Source organism: Lissotriton helveticus, chromosome 12, assembly GCF_964261635.1.
Source record: "Lissotriton helveticus chromosome 12, aLisHel1.1, whole genome shotgun sequence".
Lineage (NCBI taxonomy): Eukaryota > Metazoa > Chordata > Amphibia > Caudata > Salamandridae > Lissotriton > Lissotriton helveticus.
The window spans coordinates 142,029,753-142,044,334 of record NC_136073.1 but is presented as its reverse complement, the minus strand read 5'-3'; positions in this window follow the sequence as shown (position 1 = coordinate 142,044,334).

The following is a 14,582-nucleotide window of genomic DNA, read 5'->3' as shown; positions in this document are numbered from 1 at the left end:
AGTCTAGTGCTGCCCCAGAAGTCAGTTCTGGTCCAGTACATAGACGACCTCCTTGTGGCGTCAGAAACAGAAGAAGCTTGCAGGGAAGACTCCATTGCTTTGTTAAATCACCTAGCTGCCAATGGGCACAAGGTGTCCCCGGGAAAATTGCAGTACTGCCTGACAGAAGTGCAGTATTTGGGACACAGAATAGAGAAAGGCAAACGAAAAGTGTCACCAGACAGGATAGAGGCGATCATGAAAATGAATGCGCCTAAGACACAGAGAGAGGTCAGGATGTTCCTAGGGATGGTGGGTTATTGCCGACAGTGGATCGTGAACTTTTCACTGAAAGCAAAGCCCTTGCAAAAACTGACGCACAAAGAGGTGAGTGATCCGGTACCATGGGACAAAGACTGTTTGATGGCGTTCCTACAGCTGCGAGAGGACCTGTGTCGTGCTCCGGCATTGGGAATGCCTGATTACAATAAACAATTTTTTCTTTACTGTTGTGAGAGAGAAGGTTGCGCGTTGTCTGTGTTGGTCCAAATCCATGGGAATGCCCGTAGACCAGTTGCTTATTTCTCGGCTACTTTAGACCCAGTAGCCGCAGCGTTGCCCGGATGTCTCAAATCCGTTGCTGCAACGGGTGTCAGCATTGAGAGATGTGAAAATATCGTCATGGGGCACCCGTTAGAGGTGTGCGTGCCACATTCTGTTGAACTGTTGATGACCAGGACCAAAACACAGCATCTGACCAACAGCAGGCTCACGCGCTATGAGCAAGTTATTCTTGCTGCAGAGAATGTGACCCTCAAGAGATGCTCTGTTTTGAACCCTGCTACTTTGATGCCACTTCCTAATGATATCGAGGATGATGATGAATATACAGACCATGACTGTCTTGATGTGACTGAACTATGCACCAAACCCAGACCCGACATCGTAGATGAGCCACTGACTGACCCAGATGAAATTTTCTTTGTCGATGGCTCATGTGTAAGAGACGAGGTTGGGCAGTTGAGAGCAGCTTATGCTGTTTGTACAATTACTGGAGTTGTGGAAGCTGGGTGCCTGGAAGGAGTACACTCCGCTCAGGTAGCCGAGATTATTGCCCTGACACGTGCTTGCTTAGCAAGCAATCAAATTCGAGTCACCATATACACCGACAGCCAGTATGGGTATGGGGTAGTTCATGATTACGGGCAGTTATGGTCTCAAAGAGGCTTCATGACCTCTTCAGGCTCTCCCATTCGCAATGGAGAGTTTGTGCGCTTGTTGTTAGAGGCGTTGCAATGCCCAGCAAGTATCGCAGTTGTAAAGTGCACCGCACATACCAGAAATGAGGACTTTGTTTCGAAAGGCAATAGATATGCTGATGAAGTTGCGCGGTATTGCGCGGAACAAGGTTACTCTTTCACAGAGGTGGAAGTGGGTGGAATAAATGTAAGAACTGAATTAGCCATGATACTGGAAACTGTTGATACTTGGGATGAACTGTCAACCATGCAAGAAAATGCTCCTGATTCTGAAAAAGAAACATGGGAAAAGGCAGGATGTGTAATGGGTGAGACCCATTTTTGGGTCTCAGCAGACGGCAGAGCAGTGTTGCCCAATGAGATGGTGAGTCCAATGGCTAGACTCATACATGGTCCCGTACACTTAGGGAGAGATGCTATGCTGAGAGTGTTTAGACAAACTTGGTACAATCCTAAGTTTAGAATAGCCGCAGAAGCAGTGTGCCAGCGTTGTGTGACCTGCCAGCAGCTGAACGTAGGGAAAAGAACACCAGTTGCACTAAGTCACATAGGAAGGTCTGGAGGTCCATTCAATAGAATGCAGATAGATTTCATTGAAATGCCAAGGTGCAACCGCCTCCGCTATGTCCTGGTGATTGTTTGTGTGTTCTCCAGATGGGTTGAGGCATACCCTACACGTAGGTGCGACACCCTCACAGTGGCCAAGTTACTGCTCAGGGAACTCATTCCTCGCTTCGGGGTGCCGGCCTTTTTAGAATCAGATAGGGGAACACATTTTAACAGCGAGCTTGTGAAGATGGTTTGTGTAGCGCTAAATATTGACCAGAAGTTGCATTGCAGTTACCGACCAGAAGCCTCAGGAATTGTGGAGCAGATCAATGGCACTATCAAGGCCAGAATAGCAAAAGTTTGTTCCTCAACGACCCTGAGTTGGCCTGACGCCCTGCCATTGGTTCTCATGAGCCTTCGTAGTACCCCAGACAGAAGGACAGGGTTGTCACCACATGAGGTGTTAATGGGGAGAGCAATGAGGCTGCCATCTGTCCCAGCTACTGCACTGTTAAATATCACAGATGATATGATCCTGGACTATTGTAAGGGGCTGTCTGACGCCATGCGTTCTGTGTCCCTTCAGGTGCAGGCTGCCGAGGTTCCAGCGTGCCAGGGCCCGTGCCATGACCTGTACCCTGGGGACTGGGTCCTGGTGAAAAAACATGTGAGAAGAAGCTGCTTGGATATTCGTTGGCGTGGGCCCTTCCAGGTCATCCTGATCACGAACACAGCTGTGAAGGTGGGAGGCCTGCCCAATTGGATCCACGCGTCACATACGCGAAGGGTTCCAGCACCTCGGGAAGAAACAGTTCCTCTCTCGGATAGACGTCCAGCAGAGGACCGAGAAGCCATAGAGGGGGCTAGCCAAGCTGTAGAGGTGCCAGCGGAAGCAGGGAACGAGTCTGACCAAGCTGAGGACGGTCAGTACAACAGCGAAACAGAAGACGCTACAGAAGGAGAAAGCAGCTGGGAGTACGAGTCTGACCCTGACAGGTCTGAGAGAGAGCGAGAACAGACCAGAAGGAGAAGGAGTAGAAGGGCACGTGGAGAAGCTAATTGGCCGCAAAGAAGGAGCTCTAGCCTGAGGTCAACTCCAGAGTTAACCCTTCCTCCGATATCAGAAGACTCAGACCCAGAAGAAGGTGCTCAGGGCGCTGAAGCACCGGACCGAAGAAGGTCAAGAAGAGTGCGTGTGCCTAACAGAAGATACTCCACACCTGAGTGGACATATCTGGCGACAAATGTCTGTGAAACCGGAGACAGGGAGGATCCGAGCGGTGGTGGTGTCCAGTTCTGAGCCCATTATCACCGTGGAAATACGACTGTTGGTACCCGGTGTCGAACAAGAAGGGTCACTAACATTCATGCTCCCCAGACCTCCCCGCCTCAGCAAGTTAAAACACATGTTCCTTACAGAATTGCAATTCCCCGACTTTGGTACAACGATAACAGCACATGAAGAGCACAATCTTCGTTTGGAAATATTGAACTATGCTATTGAAGCTGCAACCACAAACCTGATAGTAGACTGTTAAAGAACTTTGTAAATAAAGCAAGCAGAAAAAGAAGATTACCTAGCGCCCAGGAAGCAGAGAATTTTAGGGAACTTCCCTTGAGTTGATGGAGAAGGGCTAGGGTTGTCTTTATTGAACTGTTAAAGGACTTTTGCGAAGAAGGTTGTCAGCCTCCAGTTGTGTGGATTCTAAAGACAAAAGGATTGAAAAGAGACTGTAAAGGAACGAGAGGAAAAGAACTTTTGCTAAAGATAAGAGAGAGCCATATTGTCTGACGAAATGGAGGCCGGCACCCCGAACCGCAGAGCTAAATGTATAATAGGTACACTAATAGTAGGAGTGATAATATTAATAGCTTTAGTGGTAACAATTTCTTATGTAAAGGGACATGAAGAAGAGGTAAAGGTAACTGATGTGAATTCTGTAGTGACGCTTACACCTACTGTTGCTGGTGAGAAAAGGGAAAACACTCAAGAGAAAGCGTTATTGGCTGCAGAAGCCCGCAGGTTACACGTAGACGAGTCCCAAGGAGACTTTAGGTCAAATGCTTATGCTAAACTTTTATATGAATACGTGGATGCCATGGAGGTTAAGGATTGTTATGTCTGCATGCAATTGCCGGCATCTGTAGATGAGGGTATTAGATACCATCACCTCCCTCTGACATATGGCATTACATGTAGCTTATTGCTTAGTATATTTTATGAGAGAGATAGTTTTGAATACTATTTCTCTAATTATGATTCAGTGTTGCCAGAAGTCCCAAATTATAAGCAGATGAACAAATGGGACTACTGGAAGAGTGAAGACAGATTGGCCAAGTTCTTCATTCCTTGGATTACCTTAGATACTTCACATGCCCGTAGAAATAACCTGACATGCAAGGTGTCAGAAGTCGAGAAGAAGTTCATAGGGCAGGTGGATGATCGTTACAGGAGACAAAAGATTTTGAAAAAATCAGGACAATGGAAAACAGATTGGACCGAGGAAGAGAAGGCACACAGGAGAAAGGGTAGTAGTGGTCCAATAGCTTTAGATAAAACGCAGAGAGGAAAGCTATGTCTTCACCGAGCCAAAACGTATTATGAAAATGTATACGTGGGTGAAGTTGACTGTGAGCATGCTTTTAATTTAGAGTACTACACTAAGGATTTCCTGAAGGGAATGCAAGTGATTCCAAATGTGTATTTTGTATGTGGAAGAAATGCTTACGTGAGACTACCTGACAACTGGTATGGATCATGTTACTTGGCAATTGTCTTCCCCAAAATATATCATGCACAAGACTTAGTGATCATGGAGGGCAAGGCATCTTCGAGGGGAAGGAGAGATGTAGGCGATGCAGAAATGGTTGGAGATGTCTTTGGAGCTATGTTCCCTCTTTTGGGAGTAATCCTTAATGATGTTAAAATTAGACGACTGGCAACAGTTGTCGACAGGTTGTCTGCCAGCACTGCTCAGTCCTTAATGCTGGTAGAAGGAGAGATGCAATCGATAAGGGCTATGGTTCTTCAAAACCGTCTTGCATTAGATGTCCTACTAGCAAAAGAGGGCGGAGTCTGTAAGGCTTTGAAGGTCCAGGAATGCTGCACTTACATTCCAGACAATTCGAAGCCCCTTGAGAAAGTTATTAAGAACATAACTAATATTCACAAGGAGATCGAAGACTTGAGTAGAGAAAATGTCTGGGAAAAGGTGGGCCACGGAATGAGTACAGTTGGAGGGTGGTTTTCCACCTTAGGCAAAAGCTTTGTTTGGTACATTCTAAAACCTATCATCATAATATTGATCTGTGGGATAATATTGTGGGGATTGGTGAGAGTATTCAAATGGTACAGAGCAAGAAGGTCAGAAAGGGCCCAAAGAGAACAGCTGCAGAGATTGGCTGCCATACAAGATAATCAGTACAGGAGCCTGAGGGCTCTGGAAGCGCAGAGAATGCCAGCAATAACTGCAGTCTAAATGTTAGTGATGACCCCGAGAGGTCATCAAAGGGGGGAACTGAGAGAGCGCAAACTGACTTAAATGTATGAGTACATCACACTTATCTGTAGTAAGCACAAATCATGAGGAGAAATGCCATGAGTGCTAATAGTATCTGCAATTATATTCTAAATGTATAGCTAATGTAGAGATTTAAGTAGAAGTGGAACTAATACAGAAATGTGTGACATTATATGATTTTAGTAGATGTGATTATTTCTGAATCCATGTCGTGTAGCTGTTAAAACATAAGATGGTATGCGGTTAAACGCAGAATGTGGTAGGCCTCAGGGCCAGAGCTAAAAGGGAAGGTGGTTCTTTTCACGACACAGATTGTATTAATGTTTTGGTCATTGCATTAAATAGGCCATGATTTATAGAGACGTTTACTAAATAATAGAATAAGAATATTAACATGCTTTAATTAATGAAGAAGTTGAATGCTATAGTCATAATGAGAAATATTGTAGGCCTGAAATGTTTTAGCATTGATTTATACGTACATGTCTGGGCTGAGAAATGTTGCAAGCTTTTTTCTTTTTAGAAGTCTATGAGAGTTGGGTTCTTGGCTGCAGATATCTGTCTGCAAAGGATAAGGGGGGATCCAATTATAAATGAATGAATAGAGGTCTGTTCAGTAGACGGCCTAGACATGGAGGAGGGTTCCGGAATGTTTGAGGGGTATCAGCGGGCCGGAGAAGAGTCTGAGAAGCAAGGTCAACTCTAACGTATGAGGCCCAATACAAAGCATCATGGAAAAAGCCAGAAGCTACACCACGTGAGAGGCGTCTCGCAAGGGGCGTCTTAAATGTTGTTGACTGTTTTGTATTAGGGACAGCACCCCTGGGTGGAGTTAGAGCAGATACCTGAGGACCCTTTAGAGAGCGGATGGGTAGGCAGAGAGGGGTCGTGACTGGAGAACTATAGGTTTTCACCAAGAGACTTAGAGTGGGTGACTTCCCTTGGGGGTCATTCACTGCTGACACCTTTGTTAGGTTGGGATTTGGTTAAGTAGGGATACCATCTAGAGCAGGGTAGGGACAGCCTAACCTTTGCGTTTTCCTCCAACCTAAATGAAGGAGAGATATGCGTCTATGCTGATAGCTTTATTATTCTTAGAACTTGTGTTAGTGATTTCTGTTGCTCGTCTGAGGGCTTTCCGAGAGCACATGTATGTAATTGGACCTGTGTATCTCGTTAATCTCATTCTGAGATGCTTGTATTTGCAGCTTATCATATCTTTACAATAAACTTTTGAAAGCTAGAAGTTGTCTGTGATCTTTGGGAGCAGAGTCCTTTATTGGGTAGACTAACTTGGAAGTAGGTGCACTTTCTTTCCTCACAGACAGGCAACAAAGGTTCAGTCGACCAGATCGAGGTTTGGATCAATAGATATAAGGTATCGATCAAAATCTCGCCCTTTCACAGTCATTACTTAATTTTACTCCCAGGCTATTAATATAAAGAGTGAACAGGAGGGGTGCTAGCACGCACCCCTTCCTTACCCCCTTCTTTACAGGTAGGCTCTTACTAAGCTCACCACCCCTTACATAGCGCAAGCAGGCCCTAGCATCTAGATAGGACTGTTTAAAAAAATTAGGTGGGAAAATTTCCTGGTGTCAGTGTGACACATCAGGACGCCTCCCGTGTGAAAAAGACTGGACCATTTCTCCAATGCGCGAGAAGCGTAAGGCAGTGACGTATGGACGTCATGCGGGTGCTTCTGTGGTGAAATGGCTGTGTGGTAGCCACGTTGAGCCATCTGTATGTCGAAAAATGATAAACATAGTATGGGAAACGAAAATTGACACGATTTCTGGTTGAAGTGCAAATTTTAATGTGTAAAAACTTTTTTTGTTAAATAGAGCACACTAAAATGCGGAGAATTTGTCCGCTCGGCTCACAAAGATATATAAGTCTGAAGAATATTGATTTTAAAAGCAGTGTTTATACAGAAAGAGTGTTTTGCAAGAAAGGTGTTTTTGCAAAAACAGGGGGAGCACAAAGGATACAGAGCATACAGCACTATGCTAGCTCTGCTGAGAGAGACAGATGTTGGCCCAAAGTGGATGCAGGAGATTGCTAAACAGAATACTGCAAATATTCATGTGCCACACATGCACGGACTGTAAAGGTATCCTTAAAATGTAGGAGATCTCATACAGTGGAGATGGCTGACTAAAAGGAAGTGATTATCTCAGAGTGAGAATGACTAGCAAGGTGGTTATCTGTTCAGACTGTTCCAAGGTATATTGTTGTTCAAACCCTGCAGGTGGGTGATCAAACAATATATCCAGCACTGCTTTTTTTCCGGGAGTTGTTGTTGCACATTGTTGGTGTTTGGCTCCAGCTGTTCAATAACAAACCATTCCATGTCATTTGTTGTATGTTCTTTTCCAAAAAGTGGTTTGTCATGCATGTTGTATTACATTTGCACCGGATGTTGCTTCTGTGCTCACACATGCGTGTCTTAACTCTGCGGCTAGTCATGCCTATATACCTTAACCCACAAGGACATGTGATGAGGCATATGGCTTTGGTAGTTTTGCAATTTGTGTGCTTGCTTATCTCCTAAACCTTTCCTGGTTCCAGAATCAGGGATTCAGTGGTCTTTGTCAAGTGACACACACTGCAATCATTGCATGGGTAGTGCCCGGTCACTTTCAGGAGACCCCATACATTGTGTATGGTATTGATTTGTTTGATGTGCTGTTGAGGTCTGGTAGACACCAGACTATCTTTCAGACTTTCCCCTTATGGTAAGAGAACAACGGTTTATCCCCTTTTTGGGTACCAGTGTTAAGTATCTTCCAGTGATTCTGGATGATGTGGGCCACCTGGTTCAACACTGGGTTGTAAGTGGTCATGCAGGTGAGTGGGATAGTTGGCTCGGTTTGTTGTTTCTGTTCCAGTAGTCCCTCTCTGTTTTAATTACGTGCCCTTTTCTCTGCCTTTTTGGTGATCCTGTCTGGATAACCTTGTTGTTTCAGTTTTGAAGATAGCATCTGTGCCTGATATTTTAAGTCTTGTAGATTGCTACAATTTCTGCGCATCCTCAAGTACTGTCCATAGGGAAGATTTTCCCTGAGCGTCCGAGGGTGAAAGCTGGTGTAATAAAGTAAAGAGTTCCTTGCCGTGTCTTTGAAGTGGGTCTTTGGTCTCAACTTTCCCATTTGAGTGGGTTATATCAAGGGCAAGGAATATGATGGTCTTCCTGCTTGTGGTGTGGGTGAATTTCAGGTTAGGGTCACACCATTTATCCAGGTGAAAAAGGTCTCAAGTGACTCTTCCGATCCTTCCCAAATAAGGAGGACATCATGGTTGTACCTTGTATAGAACTGTGTGTTTGTTACCGATGAGTCACAAAGTCACAAAATGTCAATAGAGGTTCAAGTACTGAACCTATTCCCGATACTATGGGGCGCCCGGGTGGTGACACTTTATATTTATTTATTTTTGGGATGGTATAGTAGTATGGTAATTTTCCTGTGGTGGTAATAAGGAATTGTGCCTCCTTGTTGCTGATGTGTCCCCTGAATTCAGCATTTCTCACCAATTCTTGGATGGTTGTCTTCAATCTGGTAGTAGGACCAGGAGGCGCCCTGGTTATTATGAACACATCATTTTATGAAGCAGAAGTAACAGAACATATCTCGGACAGTACAACATATATGAAATTGGATATGAACTCTACCACTCAGTTTGCCAACTTATTGAGAGACATAGTTTAAAAAGCACATGAAACAGGAGTGATCAAAGAAAGAATTAAGACATTCTTAACCAAACAGAATCCGAAAAGTCCTGTCCTGTAAATGGTACCGAAGATTCATAAGGATTTAAGAGCTCCACTATTCAGACCAATAGTATCCACACGAGCCCATAGGACAATTTTTGGACAGATATCTACAACCCAGTGTGAGACAGATGTAGACGTATGTAAAATATACAACTGATTTTTTACTAAAACTACAGAGTGTAGCAATCAGTGCAGAAGATAACATCCTACTATGCACAGCAGACATAAAATCATTGTACAGCTCAATCCAGCATTTGCTGGGCATTGAAGCCATAGAACATGCATTGTTACAAACCAACCTAGAACATGAGATGCAAGTACCCCTTATGGAGTTAGTCCACTTTACCCTGTACCAAAGCTATTTTCGATGGAAAAACGATTGGTACCTCCAGCTAACGTGTACATCCATGGGCAATTGTACTGCGCCGGCATATGCCAATCTCTTCATGCAGAAATTCGAGGAAGATCACATCTTATAACAACCACTATGGAAAAACAAAAACAAATTGTTTTTGCGATACATCGATGACATATTCATTCTGTGGAACGTTACCCAACACGAACTCACCATGGCACTATCTAGCTTGAACGCTATTGATGAATGTATACAATTCACCTTTGAAATACAAGAAACACGGATAACATTCCTGGATGTAGAAATAAACAAGACCAACTATGGATTTGAAACCAATATATTTCTCAAGAAGACTGATTGTAATAACACTAAAACAACATTTACCGGTATCTCAAATGTTGAGGGTAGAAAGAATCACATCCAACCTTGAGAAAACTATTGAATGCACAGAAGAAATGTCACAAAGATTCGCCGAGAGAGGATACAACCTCCCAGTTAGATCTACTAAGGAACACCGTAAACCTGAAAATACCCGTATGGTGGTAGTGTCCAGATTTTCAACATTGAGTGACACACTCAAAAGAATAATCAAACGACATTGGCCAATGTTGACAATAGAACCGGACTTCAATACAGTGTTTTCACAACCACCATTATTTGCACACACCAGAAGTAAAAATCTGGGCTAGATTCTGAAGCACCAACCCAGAGATACCCCGTTACCAAAAGGAACAAAAGTATGTTTGAACTGCAATAATTGCAATAACCTGATACAAGGAACCAACACATTACATCAGAGAAAAGGCTACAACATCAAACTATGTGTCACAGCCACATGTGACACATCAAATGTCATATATATGCTAAAATGCCCATGCGTAAAAGTATATGTGGGCAAAACAGAACGCAAGGTAAAAATACGCATCAATGAACATAAATCAAACATCTAGACTAAGAACAAGAAATCCACAGTAACAACACATTTTTTGGAACATCATCATAATATATCCAATTAAAATTTCAGGTACTTGAGGTGATCTACAAAAATTGAAGGAAGAGACAATAACAAATATTTGATACAACAAGAGAACTTTTGGATCATGAAACTCGAATCGTTGAGGCAGCATGGAATGAATGAACGCATGGAATATGCTTGTTACTTATAATTTGACTTTGATTAATTTTTCTTGATCGGTTCGTCTTTTTCTGTTCGTTGGTACATGAATTACAATAGCTGTATGAATTGTATTTACACCATAAAGCTTGTTGGTATATAAACACACTCAAATTGTAAAGAGGGTTAAGAATTTTCATCACACAGAGGCGATAGGCATTTCAACCTTTCAATATGGCCACCACTTAACAAATCGACTGGTTAGTCCTATGGTTATGTTGATTACACGTGATGAAACTACCAGGCATCTAAGCTACATAGTCCTACATCTCTATCAACCACACGACTCGTCTTTCGAAAATAGAGATGCAGACACCGAGAAACATACACAAAATCAGGACACCAAACGGATCAGCATCTTCACATTTACTGTAAGTAAGCTGTAATCAGCGTTGTTACTTATATAAATCCCGCTCTGCTAAAGCATTCATTTAAATGCTGCTCTCTTCTGCTATATTAAAGGCATCAGAGGAACCGACACGGAAACACCGTGAGTAACCATAAGTTTACAATGGGGTGATCAGCACAGTTTTAACAATAATTTGGTGACACGAGCACGCGCCAATAAAAATTACCACGCAACACCTACTCACGTTGAAAATGTGCCTGATGAACAATATTATACACGTTTAAAAAAAACGCTTAATAACCATAATACTGCATGTTTAATAACCAGGTGCACTACACACATTGTTCAGTAAACACAGTTAATCACTAAGAAATGACAACACTGGGGATAATGGCAACCCTGTTAGTAGAGTTAATTCTCTGATAATTATGTGTGCTATGACTACTTTTCAGTAATGCTCCCTGAAGAAGGGCGGGTAGCCCGAAAAGCATAGGAGCCAAAAGAAGGCTTGTAGAGAAATGATGTTTAAAGAAACATGAAATTAATATAATTTCTAACATTGAAAGGAAAATAAAAAAATCTAAAAATGGCGACAAGAGTCAGCATGTATTTGTGAAGTGAAGTAATACAAATTGACCAATCCTCTTCTAGGATATAAGTAGTGCCCAGGGGGATGCAACCACTAGAATTTGGAAGCGCCACAAAGTATCTACTACATTGACGTTCTTGAACAGAACACACCACCCCAGAAGCACACGAAAAACTTTTGAACCACTAAAAAATCTTCATCTGTAATTGTTTGTGCGCGGGCCAACAAATAGACATATATGTGGAAGCCATTAACCACATCAACGCTGATGACGAGCTCAGCTCGTCATGAGGTACACCTCTCTTACGCTCATGACGAGCTGAGCTTGTCATGAACCGCGGGATTTTCAAATCTTCAGCGCACAGCGGGAAAATGCGCCGCATCGATGCGGTTAAACACTTATATCCCCCATGTAAAAATTAATCTATTCCCATTTTCCAATAAGGAACCATTAGCATGGAGTGGAAATAGTATCCAACACCTTGCCAGAAATCAAACATTTGTCAGAGCTGAATGCAGTGGCATTCAAGCCAACGGACCCAATTCAGGTTGGAGACTCCTGCTTTTTAAGCCAAAAATTGCTTTGTTTTGCCTGTCTCCAAGCAATCTCAATGCTCAATACTGTCTCCTTTACAAGAGGGCTTTTGAGAACAGTTAATATTATCAAGGTTATGAAAGCAGGGCTAGAGTCTGGGCGGAAGCAGAGCCATTGACCCCCTCTCTGCTTTGTGGAGCTCTCCCACTGGACCCAGAGCACTGCAGTTCTGCCAATCTCTGACCGCTGTATACCCTGTTAAGAACCCAATGCAGCAAAAGCTCCGGAGGCAGCTTGTGTGGTTGCAGGGGAGCATAACAAAGGCAAGTTGCTCGCTGACTGAATACACAGGAAAATACCACAAAAGACAACTGGAATCCTGAGTCTGTAGTTAGGGCCACTGAAATTTTGTGATTATGTGATGGTGGCATTTTCCTCATAATTATAGATTTGTTTCATTAGCCACATAATCCATCATCTGCTGCATAAACACATATTTAAAAAATAGTAAAATAGTAAAAAAAAAGTTTCTAGCTCTAATGGATCAAAACTTGCCAAAAACAAGGGAACATTTTCCTACGAAGGAAAAGGCCCTTTGGAAAGATGGATTTGTCACCTTTCTCTTGCATGTTGCTGTATTTGGTTGTTAAAGTGATACTAATGATGGGAAATCTTTACCCAGGCAGTGTTATAATGTGAAAATATGAAAAAATTATGAAATAATAATATTAAAAGCCCACTCCAGTGTTAAAGGGCCGAGCCGAAGGTGTGGGCCTTTAACAAGGGAGAGGGACTTTAATAGCCAGTATAGCCCAACTATGAAGGGCTATAAGGCTAATAGAACATTCTGCCACTACAGGGCAGAATGTTCTAACAAATAAAACAAAGGCACCTAAAAGCCCTAGGGGATTTAAATCCCCTCAAGCTCTGAGAGGCCTTTGTGAAAACCTTGGAATGATGATTTGCGGGCCTTATCCGGTCCGTAGAAGCACGGAGCACTCCATTGTCTTTAATAGAGTGCTCCACATTCCAATGTTCTAAAATTGCATATGCTACAGACATAGTTTGCCCAGTCTTGCCATATAATTTGGTCCTCCCTGACACATAATTTGTTCCTCCTGTGCCACATAGTTAAAGTGACCTCTTCTACAGTGCACTCCAATCACTCTAATTGACATTGGAGCTCACAGTAGAGCTCAGCTCCTCCTCCTCTGAGGATTCTCTCAGCAACTCGCCACAGAGCACTGAGTCACACATTATGTGAGAGAGGACTGTCGCACAGGGAGTTTGCACAAGTGGATCCCTGTTTTCTTACTTGCCTCGTCAGAGGCTGACAGTGCTAAGTTTTTTTTTTTTCCTCATTTGCCTTTAACCCTCTTGAAAAGAAATCAACCGCCTTTCGTAACCCTACTGAACGAGTTCAGGAGTATTTGATAGTTTATTAAGTCAAACCAGGGTACGCTCCGTAGCCGGGAGGAATGTCAAGGGGTGAGGATAGGTTTTATACTCCACCTCGGTCTTTACAGACCTGACGGACCATATCGGTGACCTGAGAAACCCAAACAGTGGTCCAAGGAGTAGCCAAGAGAGGAGAGTGGAGGAGCAGAGACTCCAGAGACCCCAGCTAAGAGCTCGACAGAAGCTCTCTTTGCCTCTCTAAAAGAAGACATAAAACAAGGCTTCGCAGTGTCAGCGGATAACCAGACCGAGATTAGAGCGGCATGAGAAATCTTGGAAAAAAAGGTCGACTTGCTAAATTCAAGGACTGAATCCTTGGAGAACTCGGTGGATGAGCTAAAGGTAAATCTGGGGTCCGCAGAGAAAAAGATTCAAACTCTACGTAGAGAGGGAGATGCCCTATGGGATACAATGTGGACACTTGAGAACAACTCTTGTAGTAACAACCTTCATCTTTTGAAGATCCCAGACGGCAAGGAAGGGGCAGACATTAAGACCTTTGTTGTTGTACTGCTTAAGGATTCTTTAAACCTTGAGGAGTCGATGGGTTTTTTGGAGAAGGATATCCAGAGGATCCACAGAGACCATTTTCGCCTTAATCCTAGTAGGTCTAAACCTAGGAAGATTCTTATCAATTTCCTTACCTATGCGGTTAAGGAGAAGATTTTGAACTTAGCCCTGAAGGCCAAATCCTTGAGAGGCCCTGACTTCCCCTTAGAGGTGTGATCGGACCTATCTAAAGTTACATTGGAGCGCCAGTGGGAATTGGGTCAAAGGATGGACAAATTTAGGAAGGCAGGTGCTACAGTGCAACTGAAATTCCTCGCTTTGCTAAAAATCATGTTCAATAATAAGATGTATAACATCAGATCTCCATATGAGGCAAACAAGCTACTTGAATCCCTAAGTAATGTATCTCTTGGGAAGGAATGAGCTGGGTTCGGTAGGGTCTATCTGCTATGATTTGAGACCTGTCTTTGTGGTGATTGAGGTTCTTTGAATCCTTCCACCTAATCCCTCTCTGTCCCCTAATCTGTTT